The sequence below is a fragment of the Mixophyes fleayi genome, chromosome 3 (assembly GCF_038048845.1).
Source record: "Mixophyes fleayi isolate aMixFle1 chromosome 3, aMixFle1.hap1, whole genome shotgun sequence".
NCBI classification, from domain to species: domain Eukaryota; kingdom Metazoa; phylum Chordata; class Amphibia; order Anura; family Limnodynastidae; genus Mixophyes; species Mixophyes fleayi.
In genome coordinates, this window is record NC_134404.1 from 287,461,100 (window position 1) to 287,468,202 (window position 7,103).

Consider the following 7,103-nt stretch of genomic DNA (forward strand, 5'->3'; position numbering starts at 1 on the left):
AAAACACAGGTAGTCTGCAGCAGCAGGCTGTTAAATTTTCCCTGGGATCCTCTTTCAGTACATATACACACAGGTGTTCCTCATGGGTGTAATTGGTTTGTTTTGCTGTGATTTGTTTGTAGTGCTTGGGTGGAGGATAAAGACACTGTATTTGTGGGCGGGACCACCGATGCCAGGTAGTGGCCGGCTACTAGTCAGGGGACTAATGTTTAGGCAGATGTAGGTGGTGGGAGATTTTGTGATACTTCTGCTGGATATGACTGCTGTACCATCGCTGAAACTGTTTAGCCTTCCTGACAACTGCTAATAAACAGTGAAATGATTCAGCAAACCTGTGTGTGATTCCAGTGAATGCCGTACTGTATCACAGAATATTTAGACAAATACAAAGCACCTCATGAAGCAGATTCATCTATTTTGCTAATTAAAGCCAACATAATATTGATTATATTCTAAAGGAAAAAAAAATATTTTATTAACATTTTAAGAACATTTTATTATTATGTGACGTGTCCAATGAAATGAGGATCTCAGTAAAATAGTTTTTATACATGGGGTAACAAAGCATGTTGTCTTTTGGGCAAAGTGCCTAAAATACAATATAAACTACATCATATTATAACTATTAAAGGCCCAGTGTGAGTAGGTAGTTATTCCTCATCAACTTAGATATTTGTTGAATTTAAACAATTTTATGTTATTTTATGCAAGGCCTCACAATTAGATTTAACTATGCAACTACTGAATAAAGCAGCATTGTTTAAGTTGACTTACACACAAAGCTATTAACCCACTTGCAATTAATGTATTCCAATGCATTCTGAAGGGTTATCTTCTATTTCAAAATTGAAATGACGCACATACTATTTTTTTTAGCAGGGTAAACATCGAGAAGTAATATTACCATATCATTATATGCTAAACAAGGGTTTTAAAATATTATCTAAGATAACATCTAAGATATCGTAGATAATAAGTACTTGGTTTCTTTGAAGACATTTTTATAGTTGGAGTAACATAGTAGCACAATATGATAAAAAGATACCACAGCATATTTGAATTCTGAGCATATAAGTAGTACCCTAAAGCAAATACAGAAGAAATTAATGGAAATTCTGGAGGCATTATAATTTAGCATACATAACCATCAATTCAGTCTAGTTCCTCCAGTATAAACGGAGGATCTTCCAACATTATTCGTATTTCGTACCAATTAGTATAACAGAAATACTGTTAGATAAGATGTTGAGTAGAACTTGGCAAACTTAATAAAACTTTCCCAAGTAAGAGAATTTTTCAGCGTAAGTTTTTTTTATGTAACGATGTCTCCAGCCAATCCATCCTAAACACAAAAAATAATTTATTCTTAAATAGAGTAAGAGTGGGGTGCTGATTGTAAATCCACTAATGTAATATACACTTTCTAGCTACCACTGAAATAATCAGAAGTGGCTTCCTAATACCTACTACCTTTAGACATTTTTTAAAGAGGAGTTGGTAACTCCAAGTATCACCCATTCCTGAGTGAGTGGGCTATAATTCAAAAGGTGATCAAAGACATACTGTTGGACATTACCACATACAATGCATAAAAGAAGCATCAGGAGATCCATATTTCAGACACCTATCATTTTCAGATAAGCCCATAGCATAACGGCGTTGGGGCGACAGGTATCCCCGGTGAAATTTTTTAGAAACATCTCCCTATATGTACTGGCTGAGACTGTAATATAAGAGTAAAATAAACTTTTAAGAAGACAATTCATAGAAAGTTCTGGGAATATCGTAAGTCATTGAGATAGACCAGAAGCACTACCATGTGGTCAAATGGTCATCGAAGAAGTCGATACTGCAAAGAAACAGCCCCTCGAGCAACTAAAGATTATAGCAATATATCATCGAGTTCATTAGACCAATCATGTGAAGTTAATTGCGCATCTATTGTAAAAACATAGGGCTAGATTTACTAAGCTGCGGGTTTGAAAAAGTAGGGATGTTGCCTATAGCAACCAATCAGATTCTAGCTTTCATTTATTTAGTACCTTCTACAAAATGACAGCTAGAATCTGATTGGTTGCTATAGGCAACATCCCCACTTTTTCAAACCCGCCGTTTAGTAAATCTAGCCCATAGTGTTGAGCTTGATAAATAGCAAACCAAAGCATTGTTGGTGTCCCATATTTAAACATACATTGAGCAATCATCATGGATTTATACTCTGATTCATTAAAAAACGAACATTGCGAATGCCCTGATTACTCCACAAAGAAAAAGAATAAGAGACTTTACCACTATGAAAGGCTGGGTTCCCCAAAAATGGCAAAAACAAGGATTGGGAACTATTTATCATCATCATCCTCATAATTTATTTATATAGCGCCACTAATTCCGCAGCGCTGTACAGAGAACTCACTCACATCAGTCCCTGCCCCATTGGGGCTAACAGTCTAAACTACCTAACACACACACACACACACACACACAGACTAGGGTCAATTTGTTAACTACCAATTAACCTACCAATATGTTTTTGAAGTGTGGGAGGAAACAGGAGCACCCGGAGGAAACCCACACAAACACGGGGAGAACATACAAACTCCTCACAGATAAAGCCATGGTCGGGAATTGAACTCATGACCCCAGTGCTGTAAGGCAGAAGTGTTAACTACTGAGTCACCGTGCTGCCCATAAATACATTTTTTCCCATACTGCTTTCCAGGTAGACATCAATAAAGGAGTATCTAATATATCCTGAGAAAGATCATCTGTATATAAATGCAAAAAAAGATTAAATCTACCTTAAACAAAAAGGAATGGTCCAACTGAACATCTAAACATGTTGGCACTTGGAGTACCACAAGTGCCAACATGCCCTGACACCCACAACTGGCTGGGACCTGTAGTTCCACAAAAGAAAATGTTAAATAAACCACCACACCCTCATTAAAACCACATTCATTTAATAAAAATAATAAAACCCCAATAAAAACACTAAACACCCTCTTTTATACCCCATATTTTATTAAAAATAATAAATCCCCAATATACTCACCACTGATGTTTTCATCTGCTGTCAGCAGCTTTTAATCCTAAAATGTCTGTAAACTAGAGATGAGCGGGCTCGGATATCTGAAATCCGAGCCCACCCGAACGTTGCCGATCCGAGCCGGATCCCAGACAGAGCCGGGTATTCCCGCCAATAGTATAACTGAAACCGAGGCTCTGAGTCATAATCCCGCTGTCGGATCTCGCGATACTCATATGCTATAAATTCCCCGCTAGCCGCCGCCATCTTCACTCGGGCATCTCCCGCACTTCCCCTATCAGGGCCTACTCTATGGGCTTGTTCCACAACCATGATATAGTCAATTATTTTATTCACCAGGATGTCAGGAAGTTCATCCTGTAGTAAGTAAATAAGTCGCTGGCCTTTTAACGATTCAGGAAACCTGATAAATCGTAGGTTATTGCGCCTATGGCGATTTTCGAGATCGTCGATCTTATCCATTAAGGAATGTATGGTTTGTTTTTGGGACAAAGTAATGTCAAGGATCTCTATGTGGGAATCCTTGACATCACTAACACATCGTTCTAAAGCAGTTATTCGCTAATCATTAGAATCTAGACGGGCAATTATTGATGCCGTAAAGGTTTGTAATATAGATACTGTAGCCTGAATTCCCCCAAACAAAGGCATAACATTTAAAGACATCTCTATAGCCGCTTCAGAACCAGATGGAGCGACCAATAAGGCAGGAGCCTGCAAAATATCCTCTCTATCGGAGGAGGACATAGGAGACGGTGAATTACTGTTTCGTGGTTGAGGATTAGACTGGTTCTGTCTAGGTTTTTCCATTTTAGCAATAGCTTGTATAGATAGCGTTTCATTCCAAAGGAATATGAACATAAAAATAATTTTTTTTAAAAAAAAAAAGATATAAGAGAAAGAATGAAACAAAAAAGAAATCAGTAACAAATGGAGGAAAGAGTGATTAACTTACAATCAACACTTCGCTCCTTATCCGTTTTTCCTTCGATATCAACAAACACTTGCACCTTGACAAAACTCAAGTCAACTCAGATAAATATTTTGATATTTCAAACACAGTGACAACGGAAATCAAATTATAACATCAAAGCAAAGTAACCATACATAGAAAATAAATCACCAATTAAGTTGAGGATTTAAAAAAAAAAAAGATCTATACTAAAGATTTTTTTTTTTTTTTTTTCTAACAAAGCAAAACATTTTAATGAAGACAGTTAGTGGGTTGCTAAGCTATAAATGATTATCATTGGAGCTATTGCTGGTATGAGCAGTTTATGTGAGCAGTCTCCTGAATAATAAGCTGGTCTGCCAAATACTGAGTAAATGTACAGCTCACCTAACTGTCACAGTGTATGTCCTTTACCTGGAGTTGTAGTAATAGAATGATCAAATAAATTGCATCCTGAAGTCAACTGAAGTCGTTGGTTTAAGGTTTCCACCTTGGTTAACTGCAGTGTAAAATTGCCTTACATGTTTTGTTGTGTAACATAACTTCAACAGAGGGTAAAAAACCATAGTGTATTGTATATACACATTTCCAAGCATAAATGTGTATATACATCGCAGACATAGGTCAAACTCATATACACAAGTGCTTTTAAATTTCAATTCATTTTATATTTAAGAACTAGCACCAAAGACAGTTTAATATAAAAAAAATCCCTATCTATACAGAGATCCAATTATTATTTGATCTCATACAAAAACAAATAAACAATTCACAACCTATACAACCCCTGGTGCCTTAAAAAAATTCCATGGCAAAGGACTATATCCATTTTTCAGCACCTCATCAGATATATATTATCCACTTTTCTCAGCCCCTCAAATCTGTGACAACTCAAGTGGGTATCACCCCATTTTCATGGACCAATCGTACAGGAGTATATATTATTCTTGGCGTCTAGAAGATTCACTATGGTTGAATGAGAACTCTTTTATAGGTATTAAAGCGATCACTGATAACTTCCAGTGGAATTCGTCCTCTGAAATTGTGCCAGGAGTACACAGCATCCTTGCACCGAGTTAAATTCTCATTGCAGTTTATGTTTGCTCAAGGTCTGTGTTGGAGCATGTCCACATTCTGTGACCATTTGCATTGATCATTTGCATTTACCAATATTTGTATTGATTACTGCTACTGTTCTGGCCAGAACATATTCTTGTATAATAAAAATGCATGATTCTAAATTTTTAAATCATTCTGTTCACATATGGTATGTTTGTAATAGTAACACTAATTATTTGCACCCAGGGAGCAGATATTTCTAAGTTTGAAACTTTTATTTGCAATGTGTGAAAAATATAAAGTAAATTGAAAGATTGTCTTTCATGTCACATTTAGCCAATATATAACATAACGTCTATGAAAAATGATATCTTCCAACCCACAGTAGAAAAGTCAACAAACCCAACCTGTGTAACTATTTCCAGAAGATAAACTTCAATGAAAATCAATAAATTGAAAGGTAAAATGCAACCAGGGGATAAATGTATCAAGCTGAGAGTTTTCCGGCGGGTTTCAAAAGTAGAGATGTTGCCTATAGAAACCAATCAGATTCTAGCTATCATTTTGTAGAATGTACTAAATAAATGATAGCTAGAATCTTATTGGCTTTTCAAACCCGCCTGAAAACTCTCAGCTTGATACATTTACCCCAGGTGTAAAAATAACAATATAATTATTGAAGGTGCAAATACCTTGTGAATCATGTAGCAGTAGTGCTATCCCCATTTATCAATATACATACAATCAGTGGCGGAACTACCATTGGTGGGGCAGGTGCGGTGCACCAGGGGCCATGAAGATAATGGGGCCCACTGCACGGCAGATGCAGAGGGTCAGAACTAGCTAGCTGTAGGCCCGGTTCCCTCCTTCCAGATTCTCTAAATCGGGGCCCACAGCTCGCTAGTTCCGCCTCTTCATGCAATGTACAATTTAGGATACAAGTTAGAAAAAACTCAAATACATGCATTGGTTAGAGCAACATTTTCCTTAAGATACAATTCCTGGGTCCTTCCAGATTCTCTAAATCGGAGCCCACAGCTCGCTAGTTCCGCCTCTTCATGCAATGTACAATTTAGGATACAAGTTAGAAAAAACTCAAATACATGCATTGGTTAGAGCAACATTTTCCTTAAGATACAATTCCTGGGTAAAGAATCATAATATTTGAACTAGCAGACCTTTCAGAGGCACTAACTCTGAAACCCTGACCCTTTGCTTTGCATGAGGGAATGGACAGCAAATATGTCTCCTCATAACCTCTCATCTCTGTCTGTGATCTAGTTGTTGAGTAGTAAAAGAACAGATCACTATGGACTCCATAGGTTTACACTCCTATGATGGTTTAATCTGAAGCCAGGTAGTGCTCCTAAGCGAAAATCAATCCTTACACATGTATGGAACTTTTTATGTCTGTGTTTCATCCTCTCTATTAAGGAATGTAGAGTGGATGCTTGCCCAGGAGGAAAAGGAGGTGTGGTCTTACCCATACAGCAGCAGTTAGAGATGGTGGTACAGTTATGGCAGGTAGTGCATCGTGGATGGATTTCCTTTGCACCAACCAGAGGCTGCCTTGGTAAGCCAATCAGGGATTTCTGCAATGGACCAATCAGAGCTCACTGTGGCGAGCCAATTGGGGCATGCTGGGTCATCGGTCCACCCCCTATGCACTGGGAAGTTTGATAGTGGAGGTTTCAAGAAAGGGACCACAAAACACAAAAAAAAGACAACAGGATCGCAGACAGTGCCAAGAAGAAAAAAGATAGCTGATCAACAAGCAGCGCTGAGAACAGAGAAGATGGTGGGATCAACTTGCAGTATTGAGAGAGAAGAATATGGCAAGATGAAGAAGAGGTGGTTTGCCTGGTTGAGCAGAATGGTGACAATGGGTTCAGGAGCAGTCAAGGAGCAGATGAGGGTGAGTAAGGCGAAAATTAATCACTGTGCCCTCCCCTGACTCCTGTCAAGTTGTTAGACCAGGTGAGTGTTCTGTGCTTGTTTGTCTAGAAGAGTCTAACTGCCATTACTAGGCCCCAGGCCCTGCCATTA